We start from the raw sequence: 23,990 nt of genomic DNA, 5'->3' as shown, positions 1-23,990 counted from the left end.
AAGGATAAAGACACCCCCGATTTCAAAACCCTTCAATGGATACACACAAGAAACGGGCTGATTCAACGGCTTTTTGCTTGATGTCCCTTAGGTTCACATTATCACCAGTACGAGTTAAAGGAATGTCTTGTCGGCCCTTTATTTCCATATAAAGAACATGACGAGGGGAAATACCTTCTTGAATTTCCATTTTGATCATATGAATATCCTTCATAAGAAATCATGGGAAAATACGACGATTTATTTTGGGAAATCCCCAACGAAAAAGACATATAATTCCATTTTTTTTATCGAACTTATTATAGCCACTACCCACATTGAACAAAATTGTGCACCACAAATAAGAGCTAATGAACAGACCTGCAATACCATAAAAACACATTACAATTCCTTGTGGAACAAAGAGTATTTGTTGAGATGACAATAGGGGTATCAGGTTCTTACCAAAATAACTCGATACCCCGACTAGGAAAAATCCTAGTGAACCCGGAAAGAGGATACAAGCCCAAAAGAAATTACTTCTTTTTCGAGACCCTGTTATAGGTTCTATCCAAAGCCATTTGGATCGACGATTCATAAAAAATTGTATTCAACTCCATCCTATTGAAGTTGAGGCAATAGCCAACTTTTTTATCCTTTGGTTCCCAAACTCTTATGAACTATATATATATATATATATATATATATATATATATATATATATATATATATATATATATATATATATATATATATATATATATATAGATAAATTTTCAGTTAAGTCAACCAAGTTTTTCTTCTTGTCCATTCTTACCATCCATTTCAAATGGGCCCTTCCCTAATTTCTCAATTAGATATACTGGAATATTTAGATATATTAACTTTGATAACTAACTATTAATTTAAATTAATTTATGTTATAATTTATTTTTTAATATATATTTATAGTTAACTTTTATAAATAACTATTAAATTAAAATTAATTTATTTCTAATTAATTTATTTTAATATATATTTATAATTATAAGTGTATGAAACAACACCTTTAACTTACATTTTAATAAAATTATAACTAACTATTTATATATTACTCTGATATTTATAACTTTTATAACTAACTACTCTAATATTTAGATATAATAACAGGGATAACTTACTATTAATTTAAATTAATTTATTTGATAATTTATTTATTTTAATATATATTTATAATATCATAATTATAATTTAAATTACTCTATTATCATACCCTTAAATTACTCTAATATCTATATATTTATTTAACTTTTATAAATAACTATTAATTTAAAATTAGTTTAGTTTATAATTAATTTATTTTAATATTTATTTATAAACAAGGGAGTAGTCTACCTAGGCGGAGGAATGGCCCATTTTTCGTCACCGCCCGTAAAATCGTCTGGCTCCGGCCGCTGGAAATCCCTCCTCCTTCCGCCACCCTCCCCTAGCTCCGCCACCCTCCCCTGGCAATCCTGATATTCCCTGACAATGGATCTGATCGCAACTAGAAATCCTGACATCCCCTGACAGATCGGGGACGAGCTAAATGGCAGCCGCGGAGAGTTATTGCTGGTTACAATTTGAATTGAGGAGGTGCGATCCCGTAGCTGCTCACTCACCTTCCTCCTCGAGCTGGCGCCTCCCGCTCTACAATTCCTCCACTCTCCAATTCCGCTCTATAGCTCCAAACCCAGGTACAATCCGCTCTGCAGTCCTACTTTCCTGTGTTTTAAATTTCAACCTAGAAACAATCATCTTTTAATCATATTGAGACATGTAGACCTTGGTGGATAGCAGTTTTAGGCTTGTAAATCCAAACGTACGCTTCTGTTGGTATGGAATTCTCACATCCTCTACAGGTCTGTATATCTTGAAAGGGGCAACAATAGTTTTTTTTAAGATATTTTTATGCACAGGACCTGCACCTGGTGTCAATTACTGACCAGCACAAGCATGTCATGTCACTGGTAGGACATAGAACCCTGGTAAAACCATATTAACTACCCCTTCCACCCACCAAGAAAGTCGCACTAGATAATATAATAGAAACTGATACTACATACCTGAAATAGTTGGAAACATCCTCTTCCGTGAAGATGCTTTTAGCAGGAAATGTCATGTAAATTTGACGAGATCCAGCGGTGACACCACACAAATACTAGGGATCTCGTTCACTTGGCCTATAAGTTGTGAACTTGTTAGCATCCTCTGCTAAAACAATGGCATGCTGACCATGAGGACTATCAATGAGGCTTACTGTATTCTTCAAGCGTGCTAGTAGATTTTTCAAGTTGTATCCTGCTTTCCCATGCCTCTGGCTCTCACTCAAGTATCCCTCGGCTTGCACGGTTTTCCCAAATCTCTCGTAATAGAGCTGAGGTAGGGAAGCAATGGAAACAGGGGCCCATCTTTCTCTCAATAATTCTTGAAGTTCTAACTCTAATCTCTGCAATGATTCCATAGAGAAAGCTTCTTCGAAGCGGGGATCCAAGGGAATTGAACTCGAAACGTTGTCAGAGTGTGAATAACTGTGAGTAAAACGACAGCTGGAGCGATGCTTGCAATATCCCTTGGCAAAATACAGGCATGGTTTCCAAGAAACTGGCTCACAGCTTACAGAAACGTGTGTCATGGAATAAGATCGCCTGTGATTCAATCCTGTGTCGCTTCCATTCAGGAAAGAGAGCATCTCTGTATAGACATGACTATCATCTGGTAGGCTGTAGGAATCAATATTCTCAGTGGGATAGAAGAGATGATCTTGGAGCTGACAATCATCCCTAAGGTTCAGTAACTGGTCATGATAGTCTGAAAGTTTGTGATCACTAGGTAAGCTTTACTGGCGGCTCAAATTGATAAAGTCGCTGTGCTCATTAGTTACAAAACGGTTTGGATTCAAGACTTCATGATGGGTGAACAATGCTGAATCCTGCTGTTTCTCATGTGGAATGTGAGTTCCCCCATGAAAGCCATTGGGTGCTGGAGAAGAGAATGAGCGAGACAACAAATTAGAAAACTGAGTGTAGCGCAGAGGTGACTGAAGAGGGGATGGAGATAATAAACCAAGCTCTGTCTTGGCCTTGGAAATCATGGACTGTAAGAGTGTATTAGGCCCAAATGCCAGGCGAATCATTTTTTAATCTCCCAGGTCTTGAAGAAGAAAACACCCAATGATCTTGGACACATTCTCTAGTTCTATGCTCTGAATCCTTATGAACACAACCCTTGTTCCTTCATATGTATCCATTTTGCCTTCTACAACTGGAAACATCAAATCCAAAATGTACACTGCAACATAATATATTACGATTACATTACATTACATTTCCTACAACTAACTTAACTTCTGAAAAAACCACACAATGCATTTTCGAAAGCTCACTGTAAGGCCACTCAACCTAACTAATCTGGTCTAACAATCCTTCTCCATGAAATTCATAGAAACACACAGAAATTGAAACTCTCTGCTATCAAATACTGGGAACAAAGAAACTGTATCAGTAAAGCTTCCAACCATTGAAACTTGGTAATGGGCAAAACAATTTTATAAGAAGCCTCAAGGGTTCAAGAATAAGAATGTTTGGAAATGATGATGTTGTACAGGATGGTATTTATGACACACCATAATAAACTATAATTCTCCCCCCTTTAGTGTAATGGTACCTTTGTGAGGGGACTAATATACAGAAATGTTTGAGGTAGGCTTTATTTCATTCTCGTCCAAAAGGCTAATAGATGTTTAAGTACTTTTCATATTCCCTTTTCAGCCAATGAACTCAGTGAAGCGCGAACTCTTCCCCGTTCTTTTACAAGCTGTAGAGACAGGTCAGTGTTCTGAATTAGTTTTCCAGAGGGGTTTCATCATTTTCTTAGTGCTTTCTTGCTGTAAGATTTTTTCACAGAATTGCTTTCACTCAACACCACTTGGAATTGTAGCACAACACTTCAAGTATACTGCTTACATCTTTTGCAGGTCAGCGTACATTTCTATTGGGTCAACTGTCTCTTAGATTCCTATCTGACTACACAAACCATCATTTAGTGTGGTTGTGCTAGTATTTACCTTTATCTAGAATTTTAACCTACCTCTAGAAAGGAAAGACAGAACAATATGCCCCATAGAAAATCAACTGCATTTGCAAGTTTTGAGAACTCAAGCAAGTAAATATAGTATATTTATGACACACCATAATACACTATAATTCTCCCCCCTTTAGTGTAATGGTACCTTTGTGAGGGGAATAATATACAAAAATGTTTGAGAATAGTGAAGCAATATGTTCATTGTGATCTGAATTAATCTATTCACACATCCTTCGGAGGGGCTAATTTATTTGGGCCAATATCCCTTCTAGTACCATTAATGATTCTACTTATTGTGGTGCGTTCGTATTAGGAGGTCATACTTCTAGTACTAGATATAATCCCATTAGAATTCATTATTTTGGGAGTTCCTTTATCCCTAGGGGAAATCCCCTTGGGAAAAATAATCCTTCTACTACTACAACTAGTCTAGAGGTTCAATACTCTAAGAAAAATAATTCCTTCATCTAGAAACTACACTATGGAGGGACCTTAAGCTTTGTTTGGGGTGAAAGATTTATTTCTAGACCCATTAAATCGAGATCAACATCCATTTTTAACATCGCTTGATTTACTGAATTTGGAGAAACTTTCAAATGGCAACATCCTCTGTGATCCTTAGTGTCAACACGTGCTCGTTAATTTAACCTTTGACATACTGAAATTCAATGGTAAACTAAAAGAGACCCTGGCCACACACACCACCACCTACCATTTATATTGTTCCTTGAACTCCTGGTGGATGATAGTATTAGGTTGTGTCTTTCCAATAAAGCCTAGAAGAATATGCCACTAAATAGTACATTGAACTTGGTAAGACATCTTACCATGATTATGCCTCCTTGGTAGGAACATTTATGAACCATTTCCAAATAACTTTAACGAAGGAGATCACAAATGATCTCCAACATACCTTGCACATTACTGATTTTGAATTCACACCTGGATTGGAATCTCTTGATCCATCTTTGAAGAGGAAGAAGAGTTTCCTTAGCCCCACAAAGAAAAGAAGAAGCAGCAGAAAAAACAATGGCTTGGAAATTGATTTAAATGTTGATCCATCAGAGTATGAACCATTTGAGTTTTGATACCTCAATAAGTGAGGACGTCATCGATCAAATAATGCCGTCTCTATGGTTCCAGGTTAGCTTCATGTGTTGAATAGAGTCATGGTTTTAGATTTAAGTATTTAATCATCACTATTCTTTAACATGTGGTATGTTTATTTTTACAGCAATGCAACAATCCCCAACCATGGCGATAACCCAAGACCAAAGGGAGATGCAAGACCATCCAACCTTACCTGCCATGCCAGGTACATTTGACACTCTTTCATTGTGTGTGCACATATACCTTGATGCTCTAGAAAATTTCTTTGCGATAACGTTTGACATTTTTCTAGGTAACTATAGAATAAGTGGAGAAGCATCATCTTCTACCATGACTGATCATCTATGGAAGGACTTCAACTCTAGTGGGAATCAATGAGGTATGCATAAAGAATAGATAAGCTAGGTTATTATGGCATCGTCAGGTTATTATGGCATCGTCAGGTGGCCCTTTATCATATGATAAGTATATTTATGTTTTCCCATTGTTATGTTGTTATAAAAATACCTTTTTCATAATCTGTTCATGGACATAATCTGTTCTCTTAAAGTTCATGAAACTTTGTGCTTTGACATGGAATGTTGGGTTGTTTCAAAAGGCTCTAGGTACATTGAGAACATGGGTGCCTGCAAAATTTGAGGAAATTTTGATCCTAAATCAGTGCAATATTAAAAATATGGGTGCCTGATGAGCACCAAGGAATGTTTGATCCCTCATCAATGCAAAAGTAAACGTTCAATTATATGCTACTACTCTCCTGAAGTTTCATGAAATTTTGAACTTTGACATGGAATGTTGAGTTAATTCACATGGCTCTGTAATTGTTCAACAAATTGAATTGTTGGTTCTTTTTGCTGCAATGTTTCTGTATTTTCTCACCTAATTGGTCTAATACTGCAGACTAAGCTGTAACAATGCTATATACACACCACAATTTGGGATTGAATTAGTGTTTTGGACATCAATTTAAATTGTTCAAATATATTCTCAAATGTTAGATCTGTTATATGATCAAAACAAATCTAATTTTATTTACGGTGTTCATATTTAAGAAATAAGCTCTTGGGTTCATAGCATCTTGATGTGCAGTTTTCTGAACCTGTTGCTTTTGAACCAAGTCAACCTGAAACATGCATTCTTAGTTATTCTAATGCTTCAATTATGAACTCTGTTACCAACTGCACAGCCAACTTTTCCATGAGTTATAAAAACGTGAAGCAAACAAGACAGAAATCAAACCGCTTATTTGGAATTAAAGCTTGATTTGGTATTTTTGAAGAGGGAGTGTTTAATTTAAACTGTCCTAGAATTGTTCTCATCATCAATGATGGATTCTAAGTTGCTGGCAAGTTTGGAAGTGAGGAATAGGGCATGTGTATTTGTTGCAGAACCTGGTGGTGTATTTATATATCAGACACCCATATAGCAGTTGTACCTACTGTCAATAAGTTTGTTTTCAAGGAGCTGAACAACAACTGTGATTAATGCCTGTTTTCACCCTCTAAGAGAAAGCATTTCAAGTTTTAGCTTCTAGTTGTATTACATATGAGATTTCTGACAACTTGGTAGTTCTTATGTACCAAATAGAAAGCAATGTGTTGATGAATTTCCCTGGCAAAGATTAATGAAATCTTTGTACCATTTTTCTGGGCTATCTATATGTAAGTCGTTTCTCTTATAAATATTGGTAGTTAAGATATATTAAAATATCAATTTTTCACTTGATTCTGTTAATGCTGGTCTTTTAGATTAAAGTCAAGCGAGTTTAACTGAAAAAAATTGCTCAATTCAACTCTATTCAAGTAGTTTCAGGCTACCTCTAGAATTTGGCTTACCTGAAATTGTGGACATCACAATTTTTTTTCTTTAAACTGTGATTTCAACAATCTAGGTTGATTGAGAGAACCTATTACACTCTAATATTTCAACTTCGAGTACTTGAGATTTCGAGATTTGATTTGTGGACAATAGATATAAACAAGAAAGATTGTATGAGTGCCCTTTATGAACAAGTATGCCACTTGTTTATGTACAATATCTCATCACATGCATTGTAAAAGCAATTAATTTCATTTTATAAATAATAAAACTGAGAAATAAGATTTTGCAAGTAATCACGAGGGTCAATTGAGTTTATTTCTAGTGTTTAAAAAGAATGATTGCTATCTTTGCTACTCAAATTTAATTGTCATTATATAATGACTTTAAATCTTGTTATACAGTCTTGAACCCTAAAAAAATCCATGAAATGCTTGATTTACATTAAAAAAAACAAATACTCATATAGATTAAACAGTCCCTTTGACTTATATTTTAATAAAAATACAACTAGCTATTTATATATTACTCTAATATTTATATATTTAATAATTTTTATAACCAACTATTAATTACTCAAATATTTAGATATATAAACTTTGATAACTAGCTATTAATTTAAATTAATTTATGTTATAATTTATTTTTCAATATATATTTATAATTGTAAGTGTATAAAAAGAGTCCATTTACTTTTATTTTAATAAGAATTTAACTAACTGAAGTAACTTATTTATTTAAATAATGGTTATACCCCTAATCTTGTCCTAACTAACCAGTCAAATCTAGCCGTTGTCAATATAGCCATTACCTGGTCAAGGAACATAGCCGTTGGAGGTTCTGCTCTATCTATTTAACATGCAAAGCATGATCTGTTCATTCAACTTGTCCTGATGATGAACCACACTCGTTGGTTCGAAATGCATCGACAAATGAAATATCATGTGATTTACGCCGAAAAATCTCTCTTAAATTTTTCTATCTTGTTATGTAATTGAAACTTATAGAACCACTAAACACAATCCCATTTCACTCGACGAAATCAATCTCCACAGACTATATCCATTAATTACGACAAGGTTTTAAGTTTATCTTTTTATTAGATATCTCAGCCAATCAAATGTAATGTGTATCTCATTAACCTCACATTTTTGTAAATTGTGGGAAATATTAAGAGAACACAATTTCCAGATTCATGGAGACAATATTGATGAACTGATTCAAACATTTCATACAATTCATATAAGTAATCTAGTTATGCAAAAATTTTTTGGAATTCATACACACATAACTAATATTTTAATATGCATAAGCTGTAGAAATGATATTAATATGCACCCTTTCCAAGAAAATGACTACTTTTTTCTTCTTTTAAATATAATAAGGTCTGAATGAAATTCTTCTTTTAAGGAGAAAGATAAAAACACTTATCTCTTGAACACATCATCTATGGGAACGGTGACTCACAAGCCAATGTGATACCATGCATTTGATTTTTGTGACAATGCATTAACGCTCTTATAGTGATGAAAGCCACCGTTGTTGCATACATGAGCATTCAAATCTGATAAGAAAAGTGTGATACTCTATTATAATTTTTTGTGCAAATGTGATGGCAGGTGTGCCTTGAATGTTGGAAATTTCATGGTAAATTTAGTATAAGCTAAATGCAAATTTACTTTCTTCTATACAAGATCAAGAAAGCTATGCCCAGTAGCCAACACCACATAGCAAGACATGTTCACCAATTCCACAAGTGCTACCAAATATCTCTCGGTGTTGGAGTTCTTTTCTCAATAGCCTTGTTTTTATTGCTCTTGAAGTGATGAAGGTCATTGCTCCATATATTTTTTACTATCTGCACAAAGAACAAAAGCGACCAACTTCATATTAGCTACTAAAATCAATTCCTTTTAAGACACTTAGAAATACAATGAAAACTTAGTATATTAAACAATATTTAATAGGTGCATCTTTAACATCAACCTAGGTGTCATGATTTGTCAGTAAGATTTCATTGTAGCATGGTCCTTGCATTTTGTTGATATTGTTTTTGTCTTTCAATAGTTTTTAAAGAAGCATTAGTTAGTGCTATATGCTATTTCCTTACGGTTTCCTTTGCAACATTCAGTGTAATTGCTAGTAAATTTAGTTTATATTAAGATGGACAAAAAAAATAATATGTTTAATTCTCAAATTATATATATATATATATATATATATATATATATATATATATATATATATATATATATATAATTTAATTTTAAATTTAATTTATATTAAAATGTATGAGAGCAATAATATTTTTATTCCCAAATTTTTCTAAAAGGATTTGAATCAGTAAAATATTGGAAACTAAATCTCATACATATTTATACTTATTTTTTATAAGAAATCATTAAATTTATAATATAATTTTTAAATTTTTAATACATTTGTAATTAAAAATATAAATAAGAATTTAATACAAATACAAATAAAAAAATAATATTAATATTTATTTTTTAAAATTTTAATACATTTGTAATTAAAAAATTAAATAATAATTGTATCTAATTAAATTGAACTATTTTAAATTAAAAAAAAATAATTTAATTTTTATTTTTTCATAATTTAATAAAAATGAATTATATAATATTAACATTTTTTTTTTTAATTTTAATTTAAAAATGTAGAAATAAAATTTAAAAATCAATTTAACTAAACTATTTTGAAGATAAGGAAATTTACATTCTCAAACATATTAATAGTGAATAACTAAACTCCTGATCGGGGTGTGAGCTTGCAAATGGATCATGATGGGATCCGTGCCATGTGTAAGTCACATGAAGTAAGGGCCAGAGGGTGGCTTACCCACAACCCTTGCATGCCTAGAATTAAAGGTAGGGTGACAATGCACATGCCTTTACTTAATAACAATGAGATGGTTAGTTAGGAGGAGACACACTAGAGAGATATTTCGTCACAGGTGTTAAGAGCTTAGTGTTCCTTGTCCTGATATGCTTGGCCTTTCGTTTTAGCAGTTAGTGTTAGTGTCGGTACAGTGCTTCGAGACAGCTCGTGGCCATCTGCGAGGAAGGTTTCATGGGGTGGTTTCACTAGTGCAACTGGTTTCACCAGTCACATAGTCAATTTCACCGGGTATGTTCTTTATATTCTCCCTCCTCATTGCCCACTTTCTGGAACCCATTCTACTGTTTCATGACTTTTATGGAGAAATATTTATAATTTGGTCTCTATGAGAAATTGGAAGCTATTTTGCGACATATGGAAAACCCTCGTTGGGTTTTACTCTGTATTGTTTGCTTTCCATTTTCCTATCTCTGTTCTCTTCAGTATCTTTCTATATCACATGGGTATGTACTTCCCTTCTCTGGCTTGGAATTCTGTGGAGGTTGAATGCTTGATTCATTGTGTTGGATACTTACTATATTTGCTGAAAGTCTAGGGAATTCATAAGTTCTTGTGTTTGAGTCTTCCTGACTTATATGTATGTCTGGTCAGAAAAGGGCTTGGGAGGCCGAGGCATATCAAGCTAAGCCCTCAGTGGCAGACCCATATTGCTTTACCTTTGTGTTCAGTCTCAAACGAGCTTGAGGAGCTTGGGTATGTTGTTCCATACAGTGGGTGGCAAACCCATCCCACTCTCATGGTCATTATCGGGTTCATGCCTAATGTTAGTTCTTCTATGCCTCTATGTTGTGATACTGTTCCAGGTATTCACTGTCACCATAACTACCAAAACCCCTCATGGTTAGGCAATTTTGTGCTCGTGGTTTGTGAAACTCGAATCAGGGTTTTTGTTGTTCACACAGTTTTGTTGAGAAACACCATGGTTCACCCTTCCTCTAATTCTAGCTCTTCAGGTCGAGGTGGTTTGGGTCGAGGGAGAAATATGAGGAGGAGGGGAGATAATGGCAGTGCCTAGGCACGCTAGCCATGGGGAAGAGGCTGCAAATCAGCCACACAGTTGATTCAAGAGGCTACGTGCTCCTACCACATGGGTACCCTAGCTTAGGTTCAACAGTTAATCTCCACTTGGGAAAAAGAACTAAATCAACGTGCAGAAGCATAAATTCAATTAGAAGATTTTAGAGATCTAGTCCCTGACCCCGGTGATTCTAGAGGTCACCCCTCTCAATACAAACAAACTATTCACATTTACTGGTTGATGAAGAACATTATGGCCAAGGCTATAATGAATCCTCCAGCTGGCTTTGTTAAATATGATCCTGGCTTCTAAGAAATACAGAAACAATTTCATCTTATCTAGTTCCAAATTCAGCAACAGATCGTTCGTCTTAGTCGTATCAAGAATGTATTCCTATTATGAATTACCAGGTTTGAGTGCAAAGGACCCAACCCCCGTGGATTCCTCTGATGAATAAAAATATGTTTGTCTGTTTCTAGTTTCAATTTTGTTTAATTATCTATGATATATATGTTGGTTAGGCTCCTATGTTACAATTATTTAGCTTGTAGATTGTTTCAAGACATTCAATCTTATAAGACACTATAAGACAGACTCAAAATTTACTGTTTCTGGATGGCTTATAATGTTGCTCGATGGCCAATAGACCTAGTTGCCCAATGGGTAGGTTGAGGCCACCAAACTCTGTAAATATGGTTGTAACTTGAGTTTATTGAAATGAATGAAAAAGTCCCACCAAGCTTAAAAAAAAATAGTGAATAGCTAAAATTTTAAAATTTTGTTTATTTATTATTTATATATTAAATAACTAATATATATATATATATATATATATATATATATATATATATATATATATATATTAGGTTGTGGTTCATAGACACCCCGGTCAATGAGTGGCGCTACGTCCACGGAAATATCTACGCTGATCAACCATAAAGGGAATCTAGCCCCGCGGCCCACTAGCAAGGCCTGACCCCAAGGGCTTCGGGGAGATTGGACCCTGTGACCTCCCGATGGCGAGGCACTGATTTTGACCAACTGAGCTAACCCTTGGTGCTATATATATATAATTTTAAATATGATAATTAATAAAATTGATTTTTTAAACATATATTTTTACTAAAAATGATCCTAATAAAAATTATTATAACTAATATATCTATATATATATATATATATATATATATATATATATATATATATATATATATATAGATATATATATATATATATATATATATATATATATATATATATATATATATATATATATATATATATATATATATATATATATATATATATATATATATATATATATATATATATATATATATATCAGGTTGTGGTTCATAGACACCCTGGTCAACGAGTGGCGCTACGTCCACGAAAATATCTGCGCTGATCGACCCCAAAGGGAATCTAGCCCCGCGGCCCACTAGCAAGGCCTGACCCCAAGGGCTTCGGGGAGATTGGACCCTGTGACCTCCCGATGGCGAGGCACTGATTTTGACCAACTGAGCTAACCCTTGGGGCTATATAATTTTAAATATGATAATTAATAAAAATTTATTTTTTAAACATATATTTTTACTAAAAATGATCCTAATAAATATTATCAAAATTTTCATTTATTTATTAACATCTATATTATATTCTAATCAAATCAATGTAGAAAATACTAAAAAAAACTCCATTTCTCTTGCAACCTTGTAATCTAGTCAAATCAATGTAGAAAATTACCAAAAAAAAAAAACTCTTAATTTCTCTTACGACCTTGTAATCTTATCGCTATTAAAAGAAATTATATATATAATTTTAACATGGTAATCTATATAAAAATAATATATTTTAATAAATTTTAAAAATATTGATAAAATTTATTTTTTATATAAATATATATATTTCAATTTATATGTTTCAAATCAATTGTAAGTAGATATATCTTTGGATTTTGGATTGAAAAAAGTTCCTCTTTAAAACTCTGGTCACTATTAGTATTTTATATGATTTTCTATCTAGAGAGTTGTGGAGGAAGATTGAAGAGATCCAAAACTAGCTTATAACCTACAACTTTAAGATTAAAGGAAATACTCCCTACTCTATCCTCCAGATTGAAGCAAGCATTACCCCATTAAAAGTATGGTTATGACTAGGTAACTAATGTATAATTAGAAGTTATACAACATGGACACTGTCATGACTCCTCGTTACATACACAATTTTTTTTTTCTTCTAAACAATAATAATTAACATAAGCGTTGTAAATAGCGAATTCATTTACCAAGCTTTACACATAAAATAGGTTCAGTATTTAATATGTCCTCACTTGTATTAAATAGACAACATTAACCTAGGATGTTTAATATATTTCACTAGTACCAAGTTACCAAATATGGTTCATGAAATTTTTTTGCCACTTACTAGGATTACACCATTCTCATGCTTAATGTGACTCCCACCTCTCCCAAACCACGAAGTGTCATTATGCATACCCGAGTAAGGTTAACTCATTCATTAGTTAACTAGAGATAACATCAAATTCTCTAAAATCCTTCATGAGTTACCAGGTGGGATTACAAATTTCAAGCTTTGGACCTAGATCAATTACTCTCCATGAAACCCTACGATTCACGTTCCAGATGCAATGAAATCCGTTGAAGTAACTGAAACCATTCTTCTGTGCCTTCGAGGCTCATTTTTCTCCACTGCTTCGAGGGAAATGTGACTCTGCAACTCTGGAGGCCACGATATTTGGAAATACTCATTTTTCTCAAGTTTGTGTCTTTCGTTTACTAGTACCTCCAGCACTGAGTTCCTTTTCTGGTCCAAGGTTTCCTTTACATGGTTAATTTCCTCAGGCTTAAATGAATTTTCATCCCTACAAGTCTGCAATGGGGTTCTTCAGTGCTATCTTAGGATGCTCTTCTCAATTAGGACCTGCTACTGTCGGCTGACTCCTGCTCAAACCGGGTAAACATTCAACCTTGTTTCCCTCCTTGGTTGTGCTAAATGCATATTTGCAGTGTTATTTTCTCACTTGTTTTCTTCTCCTTTTGTCTTACCATTTGTTGGGATAGGGTCCCCTAGGGTCAACTTTGGGGCAAAAGCCCAAGTTTTTGTATGTAAAATGTAAAGTCTTCGCAAGTTGTGGTCGCGGAGTGTGTAGATGTAAAGTGTCATAAAGGGTCTTTACCCTTTGTTATGTAAATTGTGTCAGCTTTAGAAGATCTACCCATGGTCCATAGACCATGGGATTGTATAAAAAGGAGAGTCTTAGAGAGTCTAAGGAAATTTTTTTGGGAGCGAATGATATGGATGTAATGGGTCAATAGGAGCTAAGAGTGAAGAGTCTTAGAGTAGAAGAGAGGCTCTGTAGTTGAGTGCGTAGAGGCCTAGAGTAGAATCTGCAGCTGAGTGCGCAGATCCCTGCAACTGAGTGCGCAAGGTAGTTTGAGTCTGTAAGAAGATCTGAAGTATCAATAAAGAAGATTATTCTGGAAATATATGTGTTTTGTCTATTTACTTATGTCATGAATGAAGGCGATTATGTTATGGCGAATATTGGGTTTATGATTTAATACGGTATTGATGCATGATTCTGCATGATTTACATTGTTATATGAACGCAAGTGATAATATCTGTTTACGCGAAGAATATCTTAATGCATGTTGAAGTTACCATACATTTAAGCCGATCTGGGTAAATACGGAAGTAGGAGTAATTACATAAGCGTGTAAGTGCCTGACTCACCTATTTAGGGTTTGCGAAAGATAGTCATAGACCTTCACATAGGTCTAGAGGCTGATTAGGAGAAGTATATCGATAAGCCCTACAAGGCTTATTGATTTGTGCGAAGGAAAAGTTAGGGCATAAAATGACATTACACTAATCTTTAGGTGTGGAAACTTGGTTCCAGCATCCCCCCATACTGCTTCGGGTGAGACTTCAGTTTGCGCTCTGCGGATTGATGCAGAAAGGGACAATAGTGTAGGGATTTGTTTGGCTAAACTTAAATCTGAACTTGGGTTAGGACCCCCTAAGCCAACAAGTGGTTCCATTGCCGGGACCGGGATCTGCATAAAGATATGTGTGATGTCGCATCACTGGAATCCAATTAAGAAGGAAATTGAGGATTGGTTGGATAGAAAGATCCACGAATTCACGGTGCAAGAAAATAGAAATCCACAATTGACAAAAGAACAATGGTTGGAAAAATATCTGTACATAGAGATACAAAAAATCTTCTTATGTTCCTTCTTGATCGAATTATACGAGTGGATCGCTAAATTGACAAATGACCAAGGAAGGTGGAGGCTTGATGGTCCAATAGTGTGGACCTCGGAGTTAGTGCAGATATTGGAAGCCTCTGAAGATAAGATCACACATGTTGTCGATCACTGGCTTGATCATATCATAGGAGTATTTATGACAAAGTTCACGGTCGATACCTCTGTCAGCCACAACAAAGCAGAGCGATGTTTTTTCAAGGGACCACGAGGTAAGTATCTAAGGTCTTTAATTACTTGGATTAAGATGCTCTTGTGTGAAAAGTGGGTTATGCAATTACCTTGATGTTTGGAGCTATGTGAAGTGGAAAGATCTTGAGGGATAGAGGAAGAACAGGCCCTGAATATAGCCTGCTGATTGAACCTCCTTTGAGTGATGACAAAGAAGCAGCACATGCTTCAGTGCAGAGCGTTGTCCAGTTAAGAAGGAGAAGGTTCCCGCAAACACCCCATCCACCCACACCACCTCCATCTTCACCCCCAAAACATACACCTTCGCCCACGCCGCCACCACCTCCACCATCGTTCAATATGGAAAATATAGTGAAGTTGCCCGTTTTCAAGGGAGTGGGAAATGAGGATCTAGACTAGTTTTGGTTTGTCGCGAAGGTTGTATGGGAAGATCAGGGTATTACAGATGATGATATGAAGAAAGAAACATTGGTTACTTCTTTACATGAATGCGCACTAACATGGTACATTAAGTACTGGATTGATAACCCGACAACCGCATTGGTAGATATTTAGACTGCGCTGAATAAGGAATTTAGTAGCCCCAAGTCTGAGGCTCAATCAATCGTTGGATTCAAGGAAATCATGATAAGGCCTGGCAAGACACCTTGGGAGCTGGAACAAAGATTAAAATGCAAGATCCGCGAAGCTAACATGAATCTTATGGATGGGTAGCACCGCAAATGGTTTGTGGCTTCGCTCTTGCCTCATCTAAGGGTTGCTTTATCACAACAAAAGATTGGGACCTAGGCGGAAGCCCTGGAGATTGTGATGAGATTGAATGAGACATTGATTCAAGATGCTACTTTGGGAGTTCAGTAGATTCACATAGAGTTGCAGAACCTTTGCCTAAAGTTTCAAAGTTTGAAAAAGGATAGAGCAGTTCGGCCAGAGGTGCACGAAGAAGTTTGGTGTTTGAAATGTAAGAGTCAAGGGCATGATAAAGATCATTGCCCTGTCTTCACAAATTATGTTACAGGAGGAGGGCCAATGCCTTTGAGGCCAAAAGCTCAAGTAGGACCAAGTACAGGGCCTGTGCTGTGGTGTCCTATCTGTCAGGTAGCTGGAAAACATGTGACAAACAATTGTCACTTGCTGCAAAAATTTGTACAGACACCACAACAACTCTTCTGCAACTTCTGTAAATTAGTGGGTCATGAGGAGAGTAATTGATGTAGCTATGAGCTCATGATGGATAGAACACCTGCATATCGAGTGCAGGTAGAAACCCAACCTCCAGATCAAGGCACTGGGGGAGCGCGAGGAGGATATTAGGGACGCGGACGAGGCTGAGGTGGAGGAGGACCTGGTTGAGGTCGGGGACAAGTGATTTGCTACAATTGTGGAGTGCCAGGACACTACGCATGAGAATGTATGAACCCGACATGCCTATCGTGCAAATACTGTATGCAGTTTGACCATGCGATCGAATATTTCCCTATATTAATAGCCAAGATGTGGGAAAAGGGAACACAACCTCAACAACCTACCTAGAACCTGCAGATGATGAGGGCTGAACCCCATGAAGAATATCCTAATGTAAATATTGTGTTGCAAAGTGGAATGAGAACTGGTGAAGATAAAGGAAAGCCGCCTGAAGAAAGTGAGTGGGTTTACAGAGCTCCAGAAAAGGAGTTTGGGTTTGATCTGGAGGACGCAAGGGAAACATTTATGGAAGCAAAGAAAAGATTCACTGAGGTCTCTACCTCAGGAAGTCAGGATAAACTATTTGAAGAAATGGACCCCTATATGTTGACTACATTCTTGGAGACTTGTATGAAGCTGTTGCGTGACAACAAGTCTGTGAAAGGATTACAAGAGATGATAAATAAATGTGTCGGAAAAGAAAATTCTCCTGAGGGACTGCACGTAGTCAGGAAAATTGGTAAGCATAAAGCAAGAACAGGGCGTGAGATGAGGCTCACTGTGCAGATAGAAGAATATGAGATGGATCAAGTCATTCTAGATCTAGGGTCAGATGCGAATGTTTTACCTAAAAAACATGGGAGAGAATGGGAAGACCACGTTGCAGTGGTATCCAATTCAATTGAGGATGGAGAATCAACAGAAGATTATCCCCATGGGAAGATTGTAGGGAGTAGCAATAGATATTGAAGTCACGAGTGTGTTGGCTGAATTTGAAGTGATATATATTATGGATGATAGCAATCCCTACCCTGCGCTCCTTGGGATCGATTAGGATATTGACATGGATGGGGTAATCAATTTGAAGAAGCAGACAATGTCATTTGAAAGGAAATCACTCTGCGTAGTAGTACCTTTGGACCCTGTTGAAGGACCATGCTATACTAAACCAATCCGCGATTATGAAAGTGATGATGATTTGGACTAGATTTATAAGATAACAGTGCGAGATCAAGATTGGGTGAATCCGATAGCTGATGGGTGTATTGCATGGGACCGTGAAAGTTCCTGCACATCAGATTCAGATGAGGAGTTGGAAAACTAGAAGAATCGATTGCACGAAGTATCTACGCTACATTGTAACATGATGACTAAATCGCTGCGCTGTGTATCATCGGAGGTAAGAAGTCTGCCTTATTATGATGGTTTAACTGATGTTGAAATTTTTTTGGATGCATTTGAAAGGGAAGTGCCAGAGAAGCATCGCTTCTGGGCCTTGGATTTGGCGTTGTGCGCTACGCCAGCAAGTATGGTGGGGTACGCATAAAGACAATTTTGATGACTGGCATGTGTAAAGAAAGATGATGAGATTGTGGTTCGGTTGCCTGAAAGTTCGATTAACAGAAAAATATGATGGAAGGAATGATCCACGTGATCACTTGGAAAAATGGAGTAAAGTTTACGAAGCGAAGCCACAATCTCAGTGGGTGCATTTGTTCTGTCATACTCTGGATGTAATACCAATGAAATGGTACTTGGAAAGAGAGCTCCACCATGACACTAAAGAATGGGACATTTTGCAATAGGGATTCTTGATGACATTTAGCTTTGAGGATGGCTTTGAATGTATTGATGAGGCATTGCAGGAGGTCAAGGAAGCGATCTTCAGAATACCGCAGGATCCTTAGGATTTGATTCAACCAGATTGGACCACCCAGCTGCACCATGCGTCAATGTGACCGCTGAAGAAGAAGACGAGGATCCAAGGAACGTTAATATCCCAGAGATAGAAGGTCACCGTGAACTTGAGGGACCGCAAATAGAGAATCTAGATATCACCGCGCCATTGAATACTAGACAAGTGAACATTGGCACAGATGCAGAGATGAAATTTGAGAATATTTGGGGACTATTGGGACGATGCCACAGTAGATAAGGTCACTGAGTTGCTCCGCGAATATCAAGACTTGTTCCCTATGAATTTTTCAGACTTGAAAGGGATAATAGGGGACTTGGTGTTATGAATATTACTTTAAATCTGGATGTGAAGACGATCAAGCAAAGGCCTTATCGCCTCAATCCAAAGTATAAAGAAAAGGTCTGCTTAGAGTTGGATAAAATTATTGCAGTAGGTATTATTGAACTAGTAGAAGAATTTGATTGGGTGAGCCCAATGGTAGTTCAAGAAAAGAAGCTAAAGGATGAAATAAGGATATGCATAGATCTTAGGAATTTGAATGACGCCTGCATGCATGATCGCTTTCCAACTCTGTTCACCAATGAAGTGTTGGATAACGTTGGCAGACATGAAGCATATTCATTCACTGATGGGTTCTCTGGGTACCATCAGATCAAGATCGTGCCTAAAGATAGAAGTAAGATGACCTTCACGACTAAATGGGGGGATTTCAGTATACTGTAATGCCTTTCGGCCTAAAGAACGTGCTGACGATCTTTTCACGCATAGTCATCGCAGCGTTGAAGGAATTCATTCACAAGTTTTTGGAGGTATACTTTGATGATTGGACAGTGTTTGGACTGGTAAAGCACCATGTGGCTAGTCTACGCTTGATGCTGGATACATGCCGGAGGTATTAGATCGCACTAAATTTGAAGAAATGTTTGTTTTGTGTTCCTTTCGGAATCTTGCTGGGTCATGTGGTATGCAGACAAGGATTAATGGTGGACCCTGCCAAGATCACAGTTATAATTAATTTGGAGGTGCCAAGAAGTGTGAAATAGCTATGCGCAATGCTGGGGCATACTGGATATTATCAGAAGTTCATCAAGAGTTATACCCAGATTACCGTGCCGATGGAAAAATTGTTAAAGAAGGATGCTACATTCTATTGGAATGAGGAATGTCAGCGAAGCCTAGATATATTAAAGGAGAAAATGGTCACCGCGCCGATCCTAGTCTTCCTGGATTGGAAGAAGGAATTTAATGTGCATGTGGATGTGTCATGCATTGTGCTGGGGGCAGTGCTGACACAAGCTGGTGAGGAAGAATTGGATCATCCTATGGCGTTTGCAAGTAGGAAGTTGTCTAAAGCTGAGAAGAATTATTCGACGACAGAGCATGAAGGTTTAGCTATGGTGTACACACTCTAGAAGTTCAGACATTACTTGCTAGGTAGACACTTTAAGATCTATACAGACCATTCTGCATTAAAATACTTGGTCAACAAGCCTGTGTTAGGGGGGAAAATATGCAGATGGTTGCTGTTGTTTCAAGAGTATGATTTTGAAGTCATTGTGAAGCTAGGACGATTGAATGCAGGGCTAGATCATCTGTCGCGCATTGAAATAGGAGAGGAGCCTACCAATTTAAGGGAGGGGTTGTCTGACACGCAGATCTTTGCGGTGCGCATCACAGAAAATCACTTTGCAGACATTATACACTTCCTGACTACAGGAATGACTCCAGATGGGTACACTAGCCAACAAAAGAAGGAACTAGTGGTGCGCGCGACATAATTTTATGTTATTGCATGACATTTGTATAAAATGGGGTCAGATGAAATATTGTGATGTTATGTACGTGAGTTTGAATGAAACAATATCCTCATTGAAGCTCATGGAGGAGTTACGGGAGGCCATTATGCAGGAAAAGAAACAATGCGGAAGATTTTACGTGCTGGGTTTTGGTGGCCAACACTTCATTAGGACTCCAAAGCATATTATAGGGTGTGCGATGTGTGTCAGAGAACTGACAGGCCATCGAGGAGGGATGAGCTGCCTTTGAATCCGCAGATGTCATTGCATCCATTTGAGAAATGGGTGATTGATTTTGTAGGATCGATTCACCCTCCAGGGAAGAAGACCAGTGCGCAGTATATTATTACACCGACAGAGTATTTGACTCGATGGGCGGAGGCACAACCCATGAGGGACTGTATAGGGGAAACATTAGCGAAGTTCCTCTTTGAATATGTGTTGACTAGGTTCGGTTGCCCGAAGATTTTGATGAGTGATTGCGGTATGCATTTCCTTAATGAAACAATCAACGCACTCACAGAGGAATTCCAAGTTTATCACCAGAAGAGTACATTGTATCATCCTTAGGCCAATGGGATGGTTGAAGCATTTAATAATATATTGGAGAATGCGCTGACGAAAGTTTGCAATGCGTAGAGGAATGCTTGGGATGTGCATGTAACAACAGTGCTATGGGCTTACAAAACTACTTGTAAGAAGATGTATGGACAGATACCTTTCAGGCTGGTCTATGGCGTAGAAGCTGTGATGCCAATGGAGTATATTGTGCCTAGTGCATAGTGGCGTTCACATGAATGGCGGACCACGGAGCTTCAGAAGAAATGCTTGTGCAGCTAACAGAACTCGAAGAAGATAGATATTTGGTCGGATTCCATTAGCAAGTTCAGAAGGAGCGCGAAAAGGCTTGGCATGATCGACACATAAAACTGTGCACCTTCAAGGTAAACGATTTAGTTTTATTATATGACAACAAGTTTGATAAATTTCTAGGAAAATTTCGAATGCATTGGCTGGGGCCATATGTCATCAAATAGATTACCGATGGTGGAGCAGTTCAGCTAGTAAAATTGAATGGAGATCCATTTCCGGGAAAGGTAAATGGCAGCCAATTGAAGCCATACACCGGGGATCTAACCAGATGAATATATGACAATAGCATAGTATTAGTGCTCTGGGCAACTACAAGGAGGCGTGGGAATATAAACTACATTGCCCGGGTTGTAGAGCTACGTGACAAGAGGTCTGCGTGGAACGGAAGAGTGTCACAGTATCGACAAAAGTGTGAAGGGAGTTGCGCTATAGGAAGAGAGACCACACAACATGATGAGAAAGTGACCATTACTATCACTGTTCATGATTTGACAGTGAGAAAATGGCTAAATGGAGTGGGGAGGTGACATTTAAGGCTGAATTTAAGAGCGAGATCTTTGAAAATCTACTACCAATCTAGCATTTATGAGCGGATTTTGGAGGGAACGGTCGAATTTGAAATCAAATTTGCCTATAAATTACAGATGGCCATCTAATAAGAAACACTTTTCATTATGAGAGTTTATGTGTTGTGCTGTCTGGTGTGCATGAATTGTGCATTCTTTGAGGACTTGGTCGCTAGTTCTGTATTTGAGAGGTTACCTGAGGAAACCCAGCAACTCATTAACAACTTCATGTCTGCACCAGCAGAAACCACAAGCGTTGGAGGGTCTATTGCCTCTAAGGGAGCTTCCATTGAGGTCCTAAGTATGGAGGTTCCTGCAACAGTGCCCAAGTCGCCGAGGTTGTCTAGGCCAAAGCCTATGCCGATAAGGGAGGTTCCTAAGCCTAAAAAGGATAAATAGAAGAAGACGTTGCCGGTGCGTGAGTCACTAAGGAAACATTAGAGAAAAGAAAATCCCACTGCGCAGGAGAAAGGAAAAGTGGTAGATCTAGAGGCCAACAAGGGCATGGAAGACATCGATATTGAGGGGGTAGACCCTATTTTGAAGCTGCCAGAATACATCCCTCCACGTCAGGGAAAGGTGAAGGTTCCGAAGGACCCATATGAGGGAAAGTTTCTCCTTAACACACCCCTGCTACCAGAAAACATAACATTTGAAGGTCCATGCTTGGTGCACGTCCCACATCTGAAGCTTGAAGATTGGGACTTGGGGGACACTGAGCTGTTCCCCCACCTGGCTACCAATACCTTCATGAAGCGAGTATTCTACAAGGACTCTGGTGTCACTACGATGGAGCTGGTGGAATGGATTCGCGGGGTAAATAAAATAGGATTGTTGAACCTGCTATGGGTGCCGCATTACCACCGCACTCCCATAAATTTGATTGTCATCAAACAGTTGCTGTGCTTGGTGCACAACGGGTGCCTGTGGCTGGGAGAGCCGATCCTATAACTGACATGCTGATCCATAGGATCACATTACTCCCACATTCAGGACTGAATCCGGCCAAGGAATTTGGCAGAAAGACGGGCGAGCGAGACCTTACTGAGAGGATGAAGGACAAGTTTAAGCTTGTCAAAAAGCCGCGTGGTTATTTTGTTTCTAGCATTACTGACCCCGCGATGAAGGTTTCCACCCAAATCTTGGCTGGAAAGGTGATGAGAAAGTGCCATGCAGACGAGGTGCTGACACCAGTTGTTTCACTAGCGGCCCAGTGCGCAGAGGGTGTACAATTCAATTGGGCATGCTACCTGTGCAGTGAGTTCCTCGTGAACTGCATAGAAGCACAAGACCACAACAAGACTTTCCATTACTCATGGATTTTACTGTCAATTGTGCTGGTTGCATGGGAATCGCTGGAGGACAGCCAATTTCCTCCTATTGAAACAAATTTTCCAGAAGCGGAAAAATTCGCATCATTGTGGGCTACCCAGGACACTGAGTGGGTTCGGGAGAGAAAAGTGTTTTGGGTATTGATGGAGATGAGCATTAATATGGCTATCAACTGGAAGCCACGGTTGTGACCAACCGTCTTTGAGCAGCTGTCTGGGTACGTGGAGTTCAAAGCGGACTTCCATTGTATTTTCATCCTGGCGCGAAAGGATCCAGACCATAAGTGGTATGATTTACCATATTTAGCTACGGATGATGCCATTGTAGTGGTCCTCGAGCATTGGCCAGTAGATTGGTGCACAACATCAAATTTGTCTGCCGGGACTAGCAAGTTCACGGAGAAATAGAAAAAGGAAGCAGCCCGCCTAGAAGTTCAACAGTTGGCTGAAAAGAGAAAGAAGGAGACTGAGGAGAAGTCTCACGTAGAAGTGGAGTGTGTTGCAAAAGAACAAGTAGAACAGGAAGAGCATGGCTTTGATAGGAGCCAGAAATCCCCTTCACCACAGACGAAGGAAGAAGAGCTATCAGAACAGGGTGGTGGAGACTAGGAAAGCACTCCCTTTCAAATGAAGCAAAATAGGGAGCAGGAGAAAGAAGTACTGCAGAAGAAGACCAAGGCCTCCAAGTCATCGCTAGATCCTATCACCTTGACGGAGGGCGACTTGGACAATATTGGGGACAAGGTAAGGGATACAACCGCAGAACTGCTGCAGCAGTTCAAGTAGCAACAGAAGCAAGCACTGGTCGCCATACAGACAGGTCTGCGTGAGCTGCAGATCCAAACAACTAGACTGCAATGAGGTGTAGGGCAGAGCAGTGTGACATCAACC

The 23,990-nt window shown here is 37.8% G+C and overlaps 1 pseudogene; it reads right to left on the bottom strand.

Annotated features, from left to right (window-relative positions):
- Nucleotides 1–2,158: 2,158 nt before the first annotated feature.
- LOC149150059 (zinc finger CCCH domain-containing protein 18 pseudogene) lies at nt 2,159–2,689 on the bottom strand (annotated as a pseudogene).
- Between the last annotated feature and the right edge of the window lie 21,301 nt (nt 2,690–23,990).

This window comes from Pinus tabuliformis, chromosome 9, assembly GCF_031772625.1.
Source record: "Pinus tabuliformis cultivar Carrire ecotype Pingquan chromosome 9, CPIR1, whole genome shotgun sequence".
Taxonomy (NCBI): domain Eukaryota; kingdom Viridiplantae; phylum Streptophyta; class Pinopsida; order Pinales; family Pinaceae; genus Pinus; species Pinus tabuliformis.
This window is presented reverse-complemented; position numbering and strand designations above follow the sequence as displayed.